This window comes from Carassius carassius, unplaced genomic scaffold (assembly GCF_963082965.1).
Source record: "Carassius carassius unplaced genomic scaffold, fCarCar2.1 SCAFFOLD_57, whole genome shotgun sequence".
Lineage (NCBI taxonomy): Eukaryota > Metazoa > Chordata > Actinopteri > Cypriniformes > Cyprinidae > Carassius > Carassius carassius.
The window spans coordinates 1,000,143-1,016,924 of NW_026775196.1; the positions used below are offsets into that span (position 1 = coordinate 1,000,143).

The following is a 16,782-nucleotide window of genomic DNA, read 5'->3' on the forward strand; positions in this document are numbered from 1 at the left end:
ATTAGCCCTCTCTTTGCAGCAGCTTTCGCTTACGGCCATACCAACCTGGCTATGCCCGATCTCGTCTGATCTCGGAAGCTAAGCAGGTTTGGGCCTGGTTAGTACTTGGATGGGAGACCGCCTGGGAATACCAGGTGCTGTAAGCTTTTTGGAAAATTTTCATTAGTTATGTAATAATCTTGAAAAAAAAAAAGAGTCAATGCCAGATCTCTGAATCTTAGAATGTTTGGTTCTGGTTATTACTTGGATGGGAGACTGCCTGAGAATAATACCAGGTGCTGTAAGCTTTTGGGTTTTCTTCCCTACTTATATATTGAACTGGAGATTAGAGTGGCTGATCTTTAAATAGCCCTCTCTCTGCAGCAGCCTTCGCTTACGGCCATACCTGGCTATGCCTGTTTAGTACTTGGATGGGAAACCGCCTGGGAATACCAGGTGCTGAAAGCTTTTTGGAAATTTTTCAAATTTTTTTACTTTTTGGAATTTTTTCACTAATTATATAATAATCGTGCAAAAAAAAAAAAAAAAGAGACAATGCCCGATGTCTGAATCTTAGCATGTTTGGTTCTGGTTACTACTTGGATGGGAGACCGCCTGGGATTGCCAGGTGCTGTAAGCTTTAGGGTTTTCGTCCCTATTTATATAATGTACTGGAGATTACAGTGGCTGATCTTTAATTAGCCCTCTCTTTGCAGCAGCTTTCGCTTACGGCCATACCAAACTGGCTATGCCCGATCTCGTCTGATCTCGGAAGCTAAGCAGGTTTGGGCCTGGTTAGTACTTGGATGGGAGACCGCCTGGGAATACCAGGTGCTGTAAGCTTTTGGGTTTTATTCCGAACTTATATAATGAACTGGAGATTAGAGTGTCTGATCTTTAAATAGCCCTCTCTTTGCAGCAGCTTTTGCTTACGGCCATACCAACCTGGCTATGCCTGATCTCGTCTGATCTCGGAAGCTAAGCAGGTTTGGGCTTGGTTAGTACTTGGATGGGAGACCGCCTGGGAATACCAGGTGCTGTAAGCTTTTTGGAAAATTTTCATTAGTTATGTAATAATCTTGAAAAAAAAAAAAAAGAGTCAATGCCAGATCTCTGAATCTTAGAATGTTTGGTTCTGGTTATTACTTGGATGGGAGACTGCCTGAGAATAATACCAGGTGCTGTAAGCTTTTGGGTTTTCTTCCCTACTTATATATTGAACTGGAGATTAGAGTGGCTGATCTTTAAATAGCCCTCTCTCTGCAGCAGCCTTCGCTTATGGCCATACCTGGCTATGCCTGGTTAGTACTTGGATGGGAAACCGCCTGGGAATACCAGGTGCTGAAAGCTTTTTGGAAATTTTTCAAATTTTTTTACTTTTTGGAATTTTTTCACTAATTATATAATAATCGTGCAAAAAAAAAAAAAAAGAGTCAATGCCCGATGTCTGAATCTTAGCATGTTTGGTTCTGGTTACTACTTGGATGGGAGACTGCCTGGGATTGCCAGGTGCTGTAAGCTTTAGGGTTTTCGTCCCTATTTATATAATGTACTGGAGATTACAGTGGCTGATCTTTAATTAGCCCTCTCTTTGCAGCAGCTTTCGCTTACGGCCATACCAACCTGGCTATGCCCGATCTCGTCTGATCTCGGAAGCTAAGCAGGTTTGGGCCTGGTTAGTACTTGGATGGGAGACCGCCTGGGAATACCAGGTGCTGTAAGCTTTTTGGAAAATTTTCATTAGTTATGTAATAATCTTGAAAAAAAAAAAGAGTCAATGCCAGATCTCTGAATCTTAGAATGTTTGGTTCTGGTTATTACTTGGATGGGAGACTGCCTGAGAATAATACCAGGTGCTGTAAGCTTTTGGGTTTTCTTCCCTACTTATATATTGAACTGGAGATTAGAGTGGCTGATCTTTAAATAGCCCTCTCTCTGCAGCAGCCTTCGCTTACGGCCATACCTGGCTATGCCTGTTTAGTACTTGGATGGGAAACCGCCTGGGAATACCAGGTGCTGAAAGCTTTTTGGAAATTTTTCAAATTTTTTTACTTTTTGGAATTTTTTCACTAATTATATAATAATCGTGCAAAAAAAAAAAAAAAAGAGACAATGCCCGATGTCTGAATCTTAGCATGTTTGGTTCTGGTTACTACTTGGATGGGAGACCGCCTGGGATTGCCAGGTGCTGTAAGCTTTAGGGTTTTCGTCCCTATTTATATAATGTACTGGAGATTACAGTGGCTGATCTTTAATTAGCCCTCTCTTTGCAGCAGCTTTCGCTTACGGCCATACCAAACTGGCTATGCCCGATCTCGTCTGATCTCGGAAGCTAAGCAGGTTTGGGCCTGGTTAGTACTTGGATGGGAGACCGCCTGGGAATACCAGGTGCTGTAAGCTTTTGGGTTTTATTCCGAACTTATATAATGAACTGGAGATTAGAGTGTCTGATCTTTAAATAGCCCTCTCTTTGCAGCAGCTTTTGCTTACGGCCATACCAACCTGGCTATGCCTGATCTCGTCTGATCTCGGAAGCTAAGCAGGTTTGGGCTTGGTTAGTACTTGGATGGGAGACCGCCTGGGAATACCAGGTGCTGTAAGCTTTTTGGAAAATTTTCATTAGTTATGTAATAATCTTGAAAAAAAAAAAAAAGAGTCAATGCCAGATCTCTGAATCTTAGAATGTTTGGTTCTGGTTACTACTTGGATGGGAGACTGCCTGGGATTGCCAGGTGCTGTAAGCTTTAGGGTTTTCGTCCCTATTTATATAATGTACTGGAGATTACAGTGGCTGATCTTTAATTAGCCCTCTCTTTGCAGCAGCTTTCGCTTACGGCCATACCAACCTGGCTATGCCCGATCTCGTCTGATCTCGGAAGCTAAGCAGGTTTGGGCCTGGTTAGTACTTGGATGGGAGACCGCCTGGGAATACCAGGTGCTGTAAGCTTTTTGGAAAATTTTCATTAGTTATGTAATAATCTTGAAAAAAAAAAAGAGTCAATGCCAGATCTCTGAATCTTAGAATGTTTGGTTCTGGTTATTACTTGGATGGGAGACTGCCTGAGAATAATACCAGGTGCTGTAAGCTTTTGGGTTTTCTTCCCTACTTATATATTGAACTGGAGATTAGAGTGGCTGATCTTTAAATAGCCCTCTCTCTGCAGCAGCCTTCGCTTACGGCCATACCTGGCTATGCCTGTTTAGTACTTGGATGGGAAACCGCCTGGGAATACCAGGTGCTGAAAGCTTTTTGGAAATTTTTCAAATTTTTTTACTTTTTGGAATTTTTTCACTAATTATATAATAATCGTGCAAAAAAAAAAAAAAAAGAGACAATGCCCGATGTCTGAATCTTAGCATGTTTGGTTCTGGTTACTACTTGGATGGGAGACCGCCTGGGATTGCCAGGTGCTGTAAGCTTTAGGGTTTTCGTCCCTATTTATATAATGTACTGGAGATTACAGTGGCTGATCTTTAATTAGCCCTCTCTTTGCAGCAGCTTTCGCTTACGGCCATACCAAACTGGCTATGCCCGATCTCGTCTGATCTCGGAAGCTAAGCAGGTTTGGGCCTGGTTAGTACTTGGATGGGAGACCGCCTGGGAATACCAGGTGCTGTAAGCTTTTGGGTTTTATTCCGAACTTATATAATGAACTGGAGATTAGAGTGTCTGATCTTTAAATAGCCCTCTCTTTGCAGCAGCTTTTGCTTACGGCCATACCAACCTGGCTATGCCTGATCTCGTCTGATCTCGGAAGCTAAGCAGGTTTGGGCTTGGTTAGTACTTGGATGGGAGACCGCCTGGGAATACCAGGTGCTGTAAGCTTTTTGGAAAATTTTCATTAGTTATGTAATAATCTTGAAAAAAAAAAAAAAGAGTCAATGCCAGATCTCTGAATCTTAGAATGTTTGGTTCTGGTTATTACTTGGATGGGAGACTGCCTGAGAATAATACCAGGTGCTGTAAGCTTTTGGGTTTTCTTCCCTACTTATATATTGAACTGGAGATTAGAGTGGCTGATCTTTAAATAGCCCTCTCTCTGCAGCAGCCTTCGCTTATGGCCATACCTGGCTATGCCTGGTTAGTACTTGGATGGGAAACCGCCTGGGAATACCAGGTGCTGAAAGCTTTTTGGAAATTTTTCAAATTTTTTTACTTTTTGGAAATTTTTCACTAATTATATAATAATCGTGCAAAAAAAAAAAAAAAAAAAAAAAAAGAGTCAATGCCCGATGTCTGAATCTTAGCATGTTTGGTTCTGGTTACTACTTGGATGGGAGACCGCCTGGGATTGCCAGGTGCTGTAAGCTTTAGGGTTTTCGTCCCTATTTATATAATGTACTGGAGATTACAGTGGCTGATCTTTAATTAGCCCTCTCTTTGCAGCAGCTTTCGCTTACGGCCATACCAACCTGGCTATGCCCGATCTCGTCTGATCTCGGAAGCTAAGCAGGTTTGGGCCTGGTTAGTACTTGGATGGGAGACCGCCTGGGAATACCAGGTGCTGTAAGCTTTTTGGAAAATTTTCATTAGTTATGTAATAATCTTGAAAAAAAAAAAAAGAGTCAATGCCAGATCTCTGAATCTTAGAATGTTTGGTTCTGGTTATTACTTGGATGGGAGACTGCCTGAGAATAATACCAGGTGCTGTAAGCTTTTGGGTTTTCTTCCCTACTTATATATTGAACTGGAGATTAGAGTGGCTGATCTTTAAATAGCCCTCTCTCTTCAGCAGCCTTCGCTTACGGCCATACCTGGCTATGCCTGTTTAGTACTTGGATGGGAAACCGCCTGGGAATACCAGGTGCTGAAAGCTTTTTGGAAATTTTTCAAATTTTTTTACTTTTTGGAATTTTTTCACTTATTATATAATAATCGTGCAAAAAAAAAAAAAAAAAAAAAAAGAGTCAATGCCCGATGTCTGAATCTTAGCATGTTTGGTTCTGGTTACTACTTGGATGGGAGACTGCCTGGGATTGCCAGGTGCTGCAAGCTTTAGGGTTTTCGTCCCTATTTATATAATGTACTGGAGATTACAGTGGCTGATCTTTAATTAGCCCTCTCTTTGCAGCAGCTTTCGCTTACGGCCATACCAACCTGGCTATGCCCGATCTCGTCTGATCTCGGAAGCTAAGCAGGTTTGGGCCTGGTTAGTACTTGGATGGGAGACCGCCTGGGAATACCAGGTGCTGTAAGCTTTTGGGTTTTATTCCGAACTTATATAATGAACTGGAGATTAGAGTGTCTGATCTTTAAATAGCCCTCTCTTTGCAGAAGGTTTCGCTTACGGCCATACCAACCTGGCTATGCCTGATCTCGTCTGATCTCGGAAGCTAAGCAGGTTTGGGCTTGGTTAGTACTTGGATGGGAGACCGCCTGGGAATACCAGGTGCTGTAAGCTTTTTGGAAAATTTTCATTAGTTATGTAATAATCTTGAAAAAAAAAAAAAGAGTCAATGCCAGATCTCTGAATCTTAGAATGTTTGGTTCTGGTTATTACTTGGATGGGAGACTGCCTGAGAATAATACCAGGTGCTGTAAGCTTTTGGGTTTTCTTCCCTACTTATATATTGAACTGGAGATTAGAGTGGCTGATCTTTAAATAGCCCTCTCTCTGCAGCAGCCTTCGCTTACGGCCATACCTGGCTATGCCTGTTTAGTACTTGGATGGGAAACCGCCTGGGAATACCAGGTGCTGAAAGCTTTTTGGAAATTTTTCAAATTTTTTTACTTTTTGGAATTTTTTCACTAATTATATAATAATCGTGCAAAAAAAAAAAAAAGAGTCAATGCCCGATGTCTGAATCTTAGCATGTTTGGTTCTGGTTACTACTTGGATGGGAGACTGCCTGGGATTGCCAGGTGCTTTAAGCTTTAGGGTTTTCGTCCCTATTTATATAATGTACTGGAGATTACAGTGGCTGATCTTTAATTAGCCCTCTCTTTGCAGCAGCTTTCGCTTACGGCCATACCAACCTGGCTATGCCCGATCTCGTCTGATCTCGGAAGCTAAGCAGGTTTGGGCCTGGTTAGTACTTGGATGGGAGACCGCCTGGGAATACCAGGTGCTGTAAGCTTTTGGGTTTTATTCCGAACTTATATAATGAACTGGAGATTAGAGTGTCTGATCTTTAAATAGCCCTCTCTTTGCAGCAGGTTTCGCTTACGGCCATACCAACCTGGCTATGCCTGATCTCGTCTGATCTCGGAAGCTAAGCAGGTTTGGGCTTGGTTAGTACTTGGATGGGAGACCGCCTGGGAATACCAGGTGCTGTAAGCTTTTTGGAAAATTTTCATTAGTTATGTAATAATCTTGAAAAAAAAAAAAAGAGTCAATGCCAGATCTCTGAATCTTAGAATGTTTGGTTCTGGTTATTACTTGGATGGGAGACTGCCTGAGAATAATACCAGGTGCTGTAAGCTTTTGGGTTTTCTTCCCTACTTATATATTGAACTGGAGATTAGAGTGGCTGATCTTTAAATAGCCCTCTCTCTTCAGCAGCCTTCGCTTACGGCCATACCTGGCTATGCCTGTTTAGTACTTGGATGGGAAACCGCCTGGGAATACCAGGTGCTGAAAGCTTTTTGGAAATTTTTCAAATTTTTTTACTTTTTGGAATTTTTTCACTAATTATATAATAATCGTGCAAAAAAAAAAAAAAAAAAAAAAAGAGTCAATGCCCGATGTCTGAATCTTAGCATGTTTGGTTCTGGTTACTACTTGGATGGGAGACTGCCTGGGATTGCCAGGTGCTGTAAGCTTTAGGGTTTTCGTCCCTATTTATATAATGTACTGGAGATTACAGTGGCTGATCTTTAATTAGCCCTCTCTTTGCAGCAGCTTTCGCTTACGGCCATACCAACCTGGCTATGCCCGATCTCGTCTGATCTCGGAAGCTAAGCAGGTTTGGACCTGGTTAGTACTTGGATGGGAGACCGCCTGGGAATACCAGGTGCTGTAAGCTTTTGGGTTTTATTCCGAACTTATATAATGAACTGGAGATTAGAGTGTCTGATCTTTAAATAGCCCTCTCTTTGCAGCAGGTTTCGCTTACGGCCATACCAACCTGGCTATGCCTGATCTCGTCTGATCTCGGAAGCTAAGCAGGTTTGGGCTTGGTTAGTACTTGGATGGGAGACCGCCTGGGAATACCAGGTGCTGTAAGCTTTTTGGAAAATTTTCATTAGTTATGTAATAATCTTGAAAAAAAAAAAAAAGAGTCAATGCCAGATCTCTGAATCTTAGAATGTTTGGTTCTGGTTATTACTTGGATGGGAGACTGCCTGAGAATAATACCAGGTGCTGTAAGCTTTTGGGTTTTCTTCCCTACTTATATATTGAACTGGAGATTAGAGTGGCTGATCTTTAAATAGCCCTCTCTCTGCAGCAGCCTTCGCTTACGGCCATACCTGGCTATGCCTGTTTAGTACTTGGATGGGAAACCGCCTGGGAATACCAGGTGCTGAAAGCTTTTTGGAAATTTTTCAAATTTTTTTACTTTTTGGAATTTTTTCACTAATTATATAATAATCGTGCAAAAAAAAAAAAAAGAGTCAATGCCCGATGTCTGAATCTTAGCATGTTTGGTTCTGGTTACTACTTGGATGGGAGACTGCCTGGGATTGCCAGGTGCTGTAAGCTTTAGGGTTTTCGTCCCTATTTATATAATGTACTGGAGATTACAGTGGCTGATCTTTAATTAGCCCTCTCTTTGCAGCAGCTTTCGCTTACGGCCATACCAACCTGGCTATGCCCGATCTCGTCTGATCTCGGAAGCTAAGCAGGTTTGGGCCTGGTTAGTACTTGGATGGGAGACCGCCTGGGAATACCAGGTGCTGTAAGCTTTTGGGTTTTATTCCGAACTTATATAATGAACTGGAGATTAGAGTGTCTGATCTTTAAATAGCCCTCTCTTTGCAGCAGGTTTCGCTTACGGCCATACCAACCTGGCTATGCCTGATCTCGTCTGATCTCGGAAGCTAAGCAGGTTTGGGCTTGGTTAGTACTTGGATGGGAGACCGCCTGGGAATACCAGGTGCTGTAAGCTTTTTGGAAAATTTTCATTAGTTATGTAATAATCTTGAAAAAAAAAAAAAGAGTCAATGCCAGATTTCTGAATCTTAGAATGTTTGGTTCTGGTTATTACTTGGATGGGAGACTGCCTGAGAATAATACCAGGTGCTGTAAGCTTTTGGGTTTTCTTCCCTACTTATATATTGAACTGGAGATTAGAGTGGCTGATCTTTAAATAGCCCTCTCTCTTCAGCAGCCTTCGCTTACGGCCATACCTGGCTATGCCTGTTTAGTACTTGGATGGGAAACCGCCTGGGAATACCAGGTGCTGAAAGCTTTTTGGAAATTTTTCAAATTTTTTTACTTTTTGGAATTTTTTCACTAATTATATAATAATCGTGCAAAAAAAAAAAAAAAGAGTCAATGCCCGATGTCTGAATCTTAGCATGTTTAGTTCTGGTTACTACTTGGATGGGAGACTGCCTGGGATTGCCAGGTGCTGTAAGCTTTAGGGTTTTCGTCCCTATTTATATAATGTACTGGAGATTACAGTGGCTGATCTTTAATTAGCCCTCTCTTTGCAGCAGCTTTCGCTTACGGCCATACCAACCTGGCTATGCCCGATCTCGTCTGATCTCGGAAGCTAAGCAGGTTTGGGCCTGGTTAGTACTTGGATGGGAGACCGCCTGGGAATACCAGGTGCTGTAAGCTTTTTGGAAAATTTTCATTAGTTATGTAATAATCTTGAAAAAAAAAAAGAGTCAATGCCAGATCTCTGAATCTTAGAATGTTTGGTTCTGGTTATTACTTGGATGGGAGACTGCCTGAGAATAATACCAGGTGCTGTAAGCTTTTGGGTTTTCTTCCCTACTTATATATTGAACTGGAGATTAGAGTGGCTGATCTTTAAATAGCCCTCTCTCTGCAGCAGCCTTCGCTTACGGCCATACCTGGCTATGCCTGTTTAGTACTTGGATGGGAAACCGCCTGGGAATACCAGGTGCTGAAAGCTTTTTGGAAATTTTTCAAATTTTTTTACTTTTTGGAATTTTTTCACTAATTATATAATAATCGTGCAAAAAAAAAAAAAAAGAGACAATGCCCGATGTCTGAATCTTAGCATGTTTGGTTCTGGTTACTACTTGGATGGGAGACCGCCTGGGATTGCCAGGTGCTGTAAGCTTTAGGGTTTTCGTCCCTATTTATATAATGTACTGGAGATTACAGTGGCTGATCTTTAATTAGCCCTCTCTTTGCAGCAGCTTTCGCTTACGGCCATACCAAACTGGCTATGCCCGATCTCGTCTGATCTCGGAAGCTAAGCAGGTTTGGGCCTGGTTAGTACTTGGATGGGAGACCGCCTGGGAATACCAGGTGCTGTAAGCTTTTGGGTTTTATTCCGAACTTATATAATGAACTGGAGATTAGAGTGTCTGATCTTTAAATAGCCCTCTCTTTGCAGCAGCTTTTGCTTACGGCCATACCAACCTGGCTATGCCTGATCTCGTCTGATCTCGGAAGCTAAGCAGGTTTGGGCTTGGTTAGTACTTGGATGGGAGACCGCCTGGGAATACCAGGTGCTGTAAGCTTTTTGGAAAATTTTCATTAGTTATGTAATAATCTTGAAAAAAAAAAAAAAGAGTCAATGCCAGATCTCTGAATCTTAGAATGTTTGGTTCTGGTTATTACTTGGATGGGAGACTGCCTGAGAATAATACCAGGTGCTGTAAGCTTTTGGGTTTTCTTCCCTACTTATATATTGAACTGGAGATTAGAGTGGCTGATCTTTAAATAGCCCTCTCTCTGCAGCAGCCTTCGCTTACGGCCATACCTGGCTATGCCTGGTTAGTACTTGGATGGGAAACCGCCTGGGAATACCAGGTGCTGAAAGCTTTTTGGAAATTTTTAAAAATTTTTTACTTTTTGGAAATTTTTCACTAATTATATAATAATCGTGCAAAAAAAAAAAAAAAAAAAAAAAAAAGAGTCAATGCCCGATGTCTGAATCTTAGCATGTTTGGTTCTGGTTACTACTTGGATGGGAGACCGCCTGGGATTGCCAGGTGCTGTAAGCTTTAGGGTTTTCGTCCCTATTTATATAATGTACTGGAGATTACAGTGGCTGATCTTTAATTAGCCCTCTCTTTGCAGCAGCTTTCGCTTACGGCCATACCAACCTGGCTATGCCCGATCTCGTCTGATCTCGGAAGCTAAGCAGGTTTGGGCCTGGTTAGTACTTGGATGGGAGACCGCCTGGGAATACCAGGTGCTGTAAGCTTTTTGGAAAATTTTCATTAGTTATGTAATAATCTTGAAAAAAAAAAAAAGAGTCAATGCCAGATCTCTGAATCTTAGAATGTTTGGTTCTGGTTATTACTTGGATGGGAGACTGCCTGAGAATAATACCAGGTGCTGTAAGCTTTTGGGTTTTCTTCCCTACTTATATATTGAACTGGAGATTAGAGTGGCTGATCTTTAAATAGCCCTCTCTCTTCAGCAGCCTTCGCTTACGGCCATACCTGGCTATGCCTGTTTAGTACTTGGATGGGAAACCGCCTGGGAATACCAGGTGCTGAAAGCTTTTTGGAAATTTTTCAAATTTTTTTACTTTTTGGAATTTTTTCACTTATTATATAATAATCGTGCAAAAAAAAAAAAAAAAAAAAAAAAGAGTCAATGCCCGATGTCTGAATCTTAGCATGTTTGGTTCTGGTTACTACTTGGATGGGAGACTGCCTGGGATTGCCAGGTGCTGCAAGCTTTAGGGTTTTCGTCCCTATTTATATAATGTACTGGAGATTACAGTGGCTGATCTTTAATTAGCCCTCTCTTTGCAGCAGCTTTCGCTTACGGCCATACCAACCTGGCTATGCCCGATCTCGTCTGATCTCGGAAGCTAAGCAGGTTTGGGCCTGGTTAGTACTTGGATGGGAGACCGCCTGGGAATACCAGGTGCTGTAAGCTTTTGGGTTTTATTCCGAACTTATATAATGAACTGGAGATTAGAGTGTCTGATCTTTAAATAGCCCTCTCTTTGCAGCAGGTTTCGCTTACGGCCATACCAACCTGGCTATGCCTGATCTCGTCTGATCTCGGAAGCTAAGCAGGTTTGGGCTTGGTTATTACTTGGATGGGAGACCGCCTGGGAATACCAGGTGCTGTAAGCTTTTTGGAAAATTTTCATTAGTTATGTAATAATCTTGAAAAAAAAAAAAAGAGTCAATGCCAGATCTCTGAATCTTAGAATGTTTGGTTCTGGTTATTACTTGGATGGGAGACTGCCTGAGAATAATACCAGGTGCTGTAAGCTTTTGGGTTTTCTTCCCTACTTATATATTGAACTGGAGATTAGAGTGGCTGATCTTTAAATAGCCCTCTCTCTGCAGCAGCCTTCGCTTACGGCCATACCTGGCTATGCCTGTTTAGTACTTGGATGGGAAACCGCCTGGGAATACCAGGTGCTGAAAGCTTTTTGGAAATTTTTCAAATTTTTTTACTTTTTGGAATTTTTTCACTAATTATATAATAATCGTGCAAAAAAAAAAAAAAGAGTCAATGCCCGATGTCTGAATCTTAGCATGTTTGGTTCTGGTTACTACTTGGATGGGAGACTGCCTGGGATTGCCAGGTGCTTTAAGCTTTAAGGTTTTCGTCCCTATTTATATAATGTACTGGAGATTACAGTGGCTGATCTTTAATTAGCCCTCTCTTTGCAGCAGCTTTCGCTTACGGCCATACCAACCTGGCTATGCCCGATCTCGTCTGATCTCGGAAGCTAAGCAGGTTTGGGCCTGGTTAGTACTTGGATGGGAGACCGCCTGGGAATACCAGGTGCTGTAAGCTTTTGGGTTTTATTCCGAACTTATATAATGAACTGGAGATTAGAGTGTCTGATCTTTAAATAGCCCTCTCTTTGCAGCAGGTGTCGCTTACGGCCATACCAACCTGGCTATGCCTGATCTCGTCTGATCTCGGAAGCTAAGCAGGTTTGGGCTTGGTTAGTACTTGGATGGGAGACCGCCTGGGAATACCAGGTGCTGTAAGCTTTTTGGAAAATTTTCATTAGTTATGTAATAATCTTGAAAAAAAAAAAAAGAGTCAATGCCAGATCTCTGAATCTTAGAATGTTTGGTTCTGGTTATTACTTGGATGGGAGACTGCCTGAGAATAATACCAGGTGCTGTAAGCTTTTGGGTTTTCTTCCCTACTTATATATTGAACTGGAGATTAGAGTGGCTGATCTTTAAATAGCCCTCTCTCTGCAGCAGCCTTCGCTTACGGCCATACCTGGCTATGCCTGTTTAGTACTTGGATGGGAAACCGCCTGGGAATACCAGGTGCTGAAAGCTTTTTGGAAATTTTTCAAATTTTTTTACTTTTTGGAATTTTTTCACTAATTATATAATAATCGTGCAAAAAAAAAAAAAAGAGTCAATGCCCGATGTCTGAATCTTAGCATGTTTGGTTCTGGTTACTACTTGGATGGGAGACTGCCTGGGATTGCCAGGTGCTGTAAGCTTTAGGGTTTTCGTCCCTATTTATATAATGTACTGGAGATTACAGTGGCTGATCTTTAATTAGCCCTCTCTTTGCAGCAGCTTTCGCTTACGGCCATACCAACCTGGCTATGCCCGATCTCGTCTGATCTCGGAAGCTAAGCAGGTTTGGGCCTGGTTAGTACTTGGATGGGAGACCGCCTGGGAATACCAGGTGCTGTAAGCTTTTGGGTTTTATTCCGAACTTATATAATGAACTGGAGATTAGAGTGTCTGATCTTTAAATAGCCCTCTCTTTGCAGCAGGTTTCGCTTACGGCCATACCAACCTGGCTATGCCTGATCTCGTCTGATCTCGGAAGCTAAGCAGGTTTGGGCTTGGTTAGTACTTGGATGGGAGACCGCCTGGGAATACCAGGTGCTGTAAGCTTTTTGGAAAATTTTCATTAGTTATGTAATAATCTTGAAAAAAAAAAAAAGAGTCAATGCCAGATCTCTGAATCTTAGAATGTTTGGTTCTGGTTATTACTTGGATGGGAGACTGCCTGAGAATAATACCAGGTGCTGTAAGCTTTTGGGTTTTCTTCCCTACTTATATATTGAACTGGAGATTAGAGTGGCTGATCTTTAAATAGCCCTCTCTCTTCAGCAGCCTTCGCTTACGGCCATACCTGGCTATGCCTGTTTAGTACTTGGATGGGAAACCGCCTGGGAATACCAGGTGCTGAAAGCTTTTTGGAAATTTTTCAAATTTTTTTACTTTTTGGAATTTTTTCACTAATTATATAATAATCGTGCAAAAAAAAAAAAAAAGAGTCAATGCCCGATGTCTGAATCTTAGCATGTTTGGTTCTGGTTACTACTTGGATGGGAGACTGCCTGGGATTGCCAGGTGCTGTAAGCTTTAGGGTTTTCGTCCCTATTTATATAATGTACTGGAGATTACAGTGCCTGATCTTTAATTAGCCCTCTCTTTGCAGCAGCTTTCGCTTACGGCCATACCAACCTGGCTATGCCCGATCTCGTCTGATCTCGGAAGCTAAGCAGGTTTGGGCCTGGTTAGTACTTGGATGGGAGACCGCCTGGGAATACCAGGTGCTGTAAGCTTTTTGGAAAATTTTCATTAGTTATGTAATAATCTTGAAAAAAAAAAAGAGTCAATGCCAGATCTCTGAATCTTAGAATGTTTGGTTCTGGTTATTACTTGGATGGGAGACTGCCTGAGAATAAAACCAGGTGCTGTAAGCTTTTGGGTTTTCTTCCCTACTTATATATTGAACTGGAGATTAGAGTGGCTGATCTTTAAATAGCCCTCTCTCTGCAGCAGCCTTCGCTTACGGCCATACCTGGCTATGCCTGTTTAGTACTTGGATGGGAAACCGCCTGGGAATACCAGGTGCTGAAAGCTTTTTGGAAATTTTTCAAATTTTTTTACTTTTTGGAATTTTTTCACTAATTATATAATAATCGTGCAAAAAAAAAAAAAAAGAGACAATGCCCGATGTCTGAATCTTAGCATGTTTGGTTCTGGTTACTACTTGGATGGGAGACCGCCTGGGATTGCCAGGTGCTGTAAGCTTTAGGGTTTTCGTCCCTATTTATATAATGTACTGGAGATTACAGTGGCTGATCTTTAATTAGCCCTCTCTTTGCAGCAGCTTTCGCTTACGGCCATACCAAACTGGCTATGCCCGATCTCGTCTGATCTCGGAAGCTAAGCAGGTTTGGGCCTGGTTAGTACTTGGATGGGAGACCGCCTGGGAATACCAGGTGCTGTAAGCTTTTGGGTTTTATTCCGAACTTATATAATGAACTGGAGATTAGAGTGTCTGATCTTTAAATAGCCCTCTCTTTGCAGCAGCTTTTGCTTACGGCCATACCAACCTGGCTATGCCTGATCTCGTCTGATCTCGGAAGCTAAGCAGGTTTGGGCTTGGTTAGTACTTGGATGGGAGACCGCCTGGGAATACCAGGTGCTGTAAGCTTTTTGGAAAATTTTCATTAGTTATGTAATAATCTTGAAAAAAAAAAAAAAGAGTCAATGCCAGATCTCTGAATCTTAGAATGTTTGGTTCTGGTTATTACTTGGATGGGAGACTGCCTGAGAATAATACCAGGTGCTGTAAGCTTTTGGGTTTTCTTCCCTACTTATATATTGAACTGGAGATTAGAGTGGCTGATCTTTAAATAGCCCTCTCTCTTCAGCAGCCTTCGCTTACGGCCATACCTGGCTATGCCTGTTTAGTACTTGGATGGGAAACCGCCTGGGTATACCAGGTGCTGAAATCTTTTTGGAAATTTTTCAAATTTTTTTACTTTTTGGAATTTTTTCACTAATTATATAATAATCGTGCAAAAAAAAAAAAAAAAAAAAAAAAAAAGAGTCAATGCCCGATGTCTGAATCTTAGCATGTTTGGTTCTGGTTACTACTTGGATGGGAGACTGCCTGGGATTGCCAGGTGCTGCAAGCTTTAGGGTTTTCGTCCCTATTTATATAATGTACTGGAGATTACAGTGGCTGATCTTTAATTAGCCCTCTCTTTGCAGCAGCTTTCGCTTACGGCCATACCAACCTGGCTATGCCCGATCTCGTCTGATCTCGGAAGCTAAGCAGGTTTGGGCCTGGTTAGTACTTGGATGGGAGACCGCCTGGGAATACCAGGTGCTGTAAGCTTTTGGGTTTTATTCCGAACTTATATAATGAACTGGAGATTAGAGTGTCTGATCTTTAAATAGCCCTCTCTTTGCAGCAGGTTTCGCTTACGGCCATACCAACCTGGCTATGCCTGATCTCGTCTGATCTCGGAAGCTAAGCAGGTTTGGGCTTGGTTAGTACTTGGATGGGAGACCGCCTGGGAATACCAGGTGCTGTAAGCTTTTTGGAAAATTTTCATTAGTTATGTAATAATCTTGAAAAAAAAAAAAAGAGTCAATGCCAGATCTCTGAATCTTAGAATGTTTGGTTCTGGTTATTACTTGGATGGGAGACTGCCTGAGAATAATACCAGGTGCTGTAAGCTTTTGGGTTTTCTTCCCTACTTATATATTGAACTGGAGATTAGAGTGGCTGATCTTTAAATAGCCCTCTCTCTTCAGCAGCCTTCGCTTACGGCCATACCTGGCTATGCCTGTTTAGTACTTGGATGGGAAACCGCCTGGGAATACCAGGTGCTGAAAGCTTTTTGGAAATTTTTCAAATTTTTTTACTTTTTGGAATTTTTTCACTAATTATATAATAATCGTGCAAAAAAAAAAAAAAAGAGTCAATGCCCGATGTCTGAATCTTAGCATGTTTGGTTCTGGTTACTACTTGGATGGGAGACTGCCTGGGATTGCCAGGTGCTGTAAGCTTTAGGGTTTTCGTCCCTATTTATATAATGTACTGGAGATTACAGTGCCTGATCTTTAATTAGCCCTCTCTTTGCAGCAGCTTTCGCTTACGGCCATACCAACCTGGCTATGCCCGATCTCGTCTGATCTCGGAAGCTAAGCAGGTTTGGGCCTGGTTAGTACTTGGATGGGAGACCGCCTGGGAATACCAGGTGCTGTAAGCTTTTTGGAAAATTTTCATTAGTTATGTAATAATCTTGAAAAAAAAAAAGAGTCAATGCCAGATCTCTGAATCTTAGAATGTTTGGTTCTGGTTATTACTTGGATGGGAGACTGCCTGAGAATAAAACCAGGTGCTGTAAGCTTTTGGGTTTTCTTCCCTACTTATATATTGAACTGGAGATTAGAGTGGCTGATCTTTAAATAGCCCTCTCTCTGCAGCAGCCTTCGCTTACGGCCATACCTGGCTATGCCTGTTTAGTACTTGGATGGGAAACCGCCTGGGAATACCAGGTGCTGAAAGCTTTTTGGAAATTTTTCAAATTTTTTTACTTTTTGGAATTTTTTCACTAATTATATAATAATCGTGCAAAAAAAAAAAAAAAGAGACAATGCCCGATGTCTGAATCTTAGCATGTTTGGTTCTGGTTACTACTTGGATGGGAGACCGCCTGGGATTGCCAGGTGCTGTAAGCTTTAGGGTTTTCGTCCCTATTTATATAATGTACTGGAGATTACAGTGGCTGATCTTTAATTAGCCCTCTCTTTGCAGCAGCTTTCGCTTACGGCCATACCAAACTGGCTATGCCCGATCTCGTCTGATCTCGGAAGCTAAGCAGGTTTGGGCCTGGTTAGTACTTGGATGGGAGACCGCCTGGGAATACCAGGTGCTGTAAGCTTTTGGGTTTTATTCCGAACTTATATAATGAACTGGAGATTAGAGTGTCTGATCTTTAAATAGC

General features: G+C 41.9%; 35 non-coding genes across 35 annotated transcripts; all 35 read left to right on the forward strand.

The window, feature by feature from the left end:
• Positions 1 to 27: 27 nt before the first annotated feature.
• LOC132137571 (5S ribosomal RNA) lies at positions 28 to 146 on the forward strand. Its single transcript, XR_009431898.1, has one exon. It is a non-coding gene; the product is annotated as a 5S ribosomal RNA (ribosomal RNA).
• Positions 147 to 703: 557 nt separating this feature from the next.
• LOC132137988 (5S ribosomal RNA) lies at positions 704 to 822 on the forward strand. Its single transcript, XR_009432303.1, has one exon. It is a non-coding gene; the product is annotated as a 5S ribosomal RNA (ribosomal RNA).
• An 84-nt stretch (positions 823 to 906) lies between these two features.
• On the forward strand, positions 907 to 1,025 carry LOC132138240 (5S ribosomal RNA). Its single transcript, XR_009432543.1, has one exon. It is a non-coding gene; the product is annotated as a 5S ribosomal RNA (ribosomal RNA).
• Positions 1,026 to 1,584: 559 nt separating this feature from the next.
• Positions 1,585 to 1,703, forward strand: LOC132137572 (5S ribosomal RNA). The gene has a single exon (XR_009431899.1). It is a non-coding gene; the product is annotated as a 5S ribosomal RNA (ribosomal RNA).
• A 557-nt stretch (positions 1,704 to 2,260) lies between these two features.
• Positions 2,261 to 2,379, forward strand: LOC132137989 (5S ribosomal RNA). The gene has a single exon (XR_009432304.1). It is a non-coding gene; the product is annotated as a 5S ribosomal RNA (ribosomal RNA).
• Positions 2,380 to 2,463: 84 nt separating this feature from the next.
• LOC132138241 (5S ribosomal RNA) lies at positions 2,464 to 2,582 on the forward strand. The gene has a single exon (XR_009432544.1). It is a non-coding gene; the product is annotated as a 5S ribosomal RNA (ribosomal RNA).
• A 225-nt stretch (positions 2,583 to 2,807) lies between these two features.
• Positions 2,808 to 2,926, forward strand: LOC132137573 (5S ribosomal RNA). The gene has a single exon (XR_009431900.1). It is a non-coding gene; the product is annotated as a 5S ribosomal RNA (ribosomal RNA).
• A 557-nt stretch (positions 2,927 to 3,483) lies between these two features.
• LOC132137990 (5S ribosomal RNA) lies at positions 3,484 to 3,602 on the forward strand. Its single transcript, XR_009432305.1, has one exon. It is a non-coding gene; the product is annotated as a 5S ribosomal RNA (ribosomal RNA).
• An 84-nt stretch (positions 3,603 to 3,686) lies between these two features.
• LOC132138242 (5S ribosomal RNA) lies at positions 3,687 to 3,805 on the forward strand. Its single transcript, XR_009432545.1, has one exon. It is a non-coding gene; the product is annotated as a 5S ribosomal RNA (ribosomal RNA).
• Positions 3,806 to 4,374: 569 nt separating this feature from the next.
• On the forward strand, positions 4,375 to 4,493 carry LOC132137574 (5S ribosomal RNA). Its single transcript, XR_009431901.1, has one exon. It is a non-coding gene; the product is annotated as a 5S ribosomal RNA (ribosomal RNA).
• Positions 4,494 to 5,059: 566 nt separating this feature from the next.
• LOC132137577 (5S ribosomal RNA) lies at positions 5,060 to 5,178 on the forward strand. The gene has a single exon (XR_009431903.1). It is a non-coding gene; the product is annotated as a 5S ribosomal RNA (ribosomal RNA).
• Positions 5,179 to 5,262: 84 nt separating this feature from the next.
• On the forward strand, positions 5,263 to 5,381 carry LOC132138243 (5S ribosomal RNA). Its single transcript, XR_009432546.1, has one exon. It is a non-coding gene; the product is annotated as a 5S ribosomal RNA (ribosomal RNA).
• Positions 5,382 to 5,938: 557 nt separating this feature from the next.
• LOC132137578 (5S ribosomal RNA) lies at positions 5,939 to 6,057 on the forward strand. Its single transcript, XR_009431904.1, has one exon. It is a non-coding gene; the product is annotated as a 5S ribosomal RNA (ribosomal RNA).
• An 84-nt stretch (positions 6,058 to 6,141) lies between these two features.
• Positions 6,142 to 6,260, forward strand: LOC132138244 (5S ribosomal RNA). Its single transcript, XR_009432547.1, has one exon. It is a non-coding gene; the product is annotated as a 5S ribosomal RNA (ribosomal RNA).
• A 566-nt stretch (positions 6,261 to 6,826) lies between these two features.
• Positions 6,827 to 6,945, forward strand: LOC132137785 (5S ribosomal RNA). Its single transcript, XR_009432107.1, has one exon. It is a non-coding gene; the product is annotated as a 5S ribosomal RNA (ribosomal RNA).
• An 84-nt stretch (positions 6,946 to 7,029) lies between these two features.
• On the forward strand, positions 7,030 to 7,148 carry LOC132138245 (5S ribosomal RNA). Its single transcript, XR_009432548.1, has one exon. It is a non-coding gene; the product is annotated as a 5S ribosomal RNA (ribosomal RNA).
• Positions 7,149 to 7,706: 558 nt separating this feature from the next.
• LOC132137579 (5S ribosomal RNA) lies at positions 7,707 to 7,825 on the forward strand. The gene has a single exon (XR_009431905.1). It is a non-coding gene; the product is annotated as a 5S ribosomal RNA (ribosomal RNA).
• An 84-nt stretch (positions 7,826 to 7,909) lies between these two features.
• Positions 7,910 to 8,028, forward strand: LOC132138246 (5S ribosomal RNA). The gene has a single exon (XR_009432549.1). It is a non-coding gene; the product is annotated as a 5S ribosomal RNA (ribosomal RNA).
• Positions 8,029 to 8,586: 558 nt separating this feature from the next.
• Positions 8,587 to 8,705, forward strand: LOC132137580 (5S ribosomal RNA). Its single transcript, XR_009431906.1, has one exon. It is a non-coding gene; the product is annotated as a 5S ribosomal RNA (ribosomal RNA).
• A 556-nt stretch (positions 8,706 to 9,261) lies between these two features.
• LOC132137993 (5S ribosomal RNA) lies at positions 9,262 to 9,380 on the forward strand. Its single transcript, XR_009432307.1, has one exon. It is a non-coding gene; the product is annotated as a 5S ribosomal RNA (ribosomal RNA).
• Positions 9,381 to 9,464: 84 nt separating this feature from the next.
• LOC132138247 (5S ribosomal RNA) lies at positions 9,465 to 9,583 on the forward strand. Its single transcript, XR_009432550.1, has one exon. It is a non-coding gene; the product is annotated as a 5S ribosomal RNA (ribosomal RNA).
• A 570-nt stretch (positions 9,584 to 10,153) lies between these two features.
• LOC132137581 (5S ribosomal RNA) lies at positions 10,154 to 10,272 on the forward strand. The gene has a single exon (XR_009431907.1). It is a non-coding gene; the product is annotated as a 5S ribosomal RNA (ribosomal RNA).
• A 567-nt stretch (positions 10,273 to 10,839) lies between these two features.
• On the forward strand, positions 10,840 to 10,958 carry LOC132137582 (5S ribosomal RNA). The gene has a single exon (XR_009431908.1). It is a non-coding gene; the product is annotated as a 5S ribosomal RNA (ribosomal RNA).
• Positions 10,959 to 11,042: 84 nt separating this feature from the next.
• LOC132138670 (5S ribosomal RNA) lies at positions 11,043 to 11,161 on the forward strand. The gene has a single exon (XR_009432954.1). It is a non-coding gene; the product is annotated as a 5S ribosomal RNA (ribosomal RNA).
• A 557-nt stretch (positions 11,162 to 11,718) lies between these two features.
• LOC132137583 (5S ribosomal RNA) lies at positions 11,719 to 11,837 on the forward strand. Its single transcript, XR_009431909.1, has one exon. It is a non-coding gene; the product is annotated as a 5S ribosomal RNA (ribosomal RNA).
• Positions 11,838 to 11,921: 84 nt separating this feature from the next.
• LOC132138250 (5S ribosomal RNA) lies at positions 11,922 to 12,040 on the forward strand. Its single transcript, XR_009432552.1, has one exon. It is a non-coding gene; the product is annotated as a 5S ribosomal RNA (ribosomal RNA).
• A 557-nt stretch (positions 12,041 to 12,597) lies between these two features.
• Positions 12,598 to 12,716, forward strand: LOC132137584 (5S ribosomal RNA). Its single transcript, XR_009431910.1, has one exon. It is a non-coding gene; the product is annotated as a 5S ribosomal RNA (ribosomal RNA).
• An 84-nt stretch (positions 12,717 to 12,800) lies between these two features.
• On the forward strand, positions 12,801 to 12,919 carry LOC132138251 (5S ribosomal RNA). Its single transcript, XR_009432553.1, has one exon. It is a non-coding gene; the product is annotated as a 5S ribosomal RNA (ribosomal RNA).
• A 558-nt stretch (positions 12,920 to 13,477) lies between these two features.
• On the forward strand, positions 13,478 to 13,596 carry LOC132137585 (5S ribosomal RNA). The gene has a single exon (XR_009431911.1). It is a non-coding gene; the product is annotated as a 5S ribosomal RNA (ribosomal RNA).
• Positions 13,597 to 14,152: 556 nt separating this feature from the next.
• On the forward strand, positions 14,153 to 14,271 carry LOC132137994 (5S ribosomal RNA). Its single transcript, XR_009432308.1, has one exon. It is a non-coding gene; the product is annotated as a 5S ribosomal RNA (ribosomal RNA).
• An 84-nt stretch (positions 14,272 to 14,355) lies between these two features.
• Positions 14,356 to 14,474, forward strand: LOC132138252 (5S ribosomal RNA). Its single transcript, XR_009432554.1, has one exon. It is a non-coding gene; the product is annotated as a 5S ribosomal RNA (ribosomal RNA).
• A 571-nt stretch (positions 14,475 to 15,045) lies between these two features.
• LOC132137586 (5S ribosomal RNA) lies at positions 15,046 to 15,164 on the forward strand. Its single transcript, XR_009431912.1, has one exon. It is a non-coding gene; the product is annotated as a 5S ribosomal RNA (ribosomal RNA).
• Positions 15,165 to 15,248: 84 nt separating this feature from the next.
• On the forward strand, positions 15,249 to 15,367 carry LOC132138253 (5S ribosomal RNA). Its single transcript, XR_009432555.1, has one exon. It is a non-coding gene; the product is annotated as a 5S ribosomal RNA (ribosomal RNA).
• A 558-nt stretch (positions 15,368 to 15,925) lies between these two features.
• LOC132137588 (5S ribosomal RNA) lies at positions 15,926 to 16,044 on the forward strand. Its single transcript, XR_009431914.1, has one exon. It is a non-coding gene; the product is annotated as a 5S ribosomal RNA (ribosomal RNA).
• Positions 16,045 to 16,600: 556 nt separating this feature from the next.
• LOC132137995 (5S ribosomal RNA) lies at positions 16,601 to 16,719 on the forward strand. The gene has a single exon (XR_009432309.1). It is a non-coding gene; the product is annotated as a 5S ribosomal RNA (ribosomal RNA).
• The last annotated feature ends 63 nt before the right edge of the window (positions 16,720 to 16,782 follow it).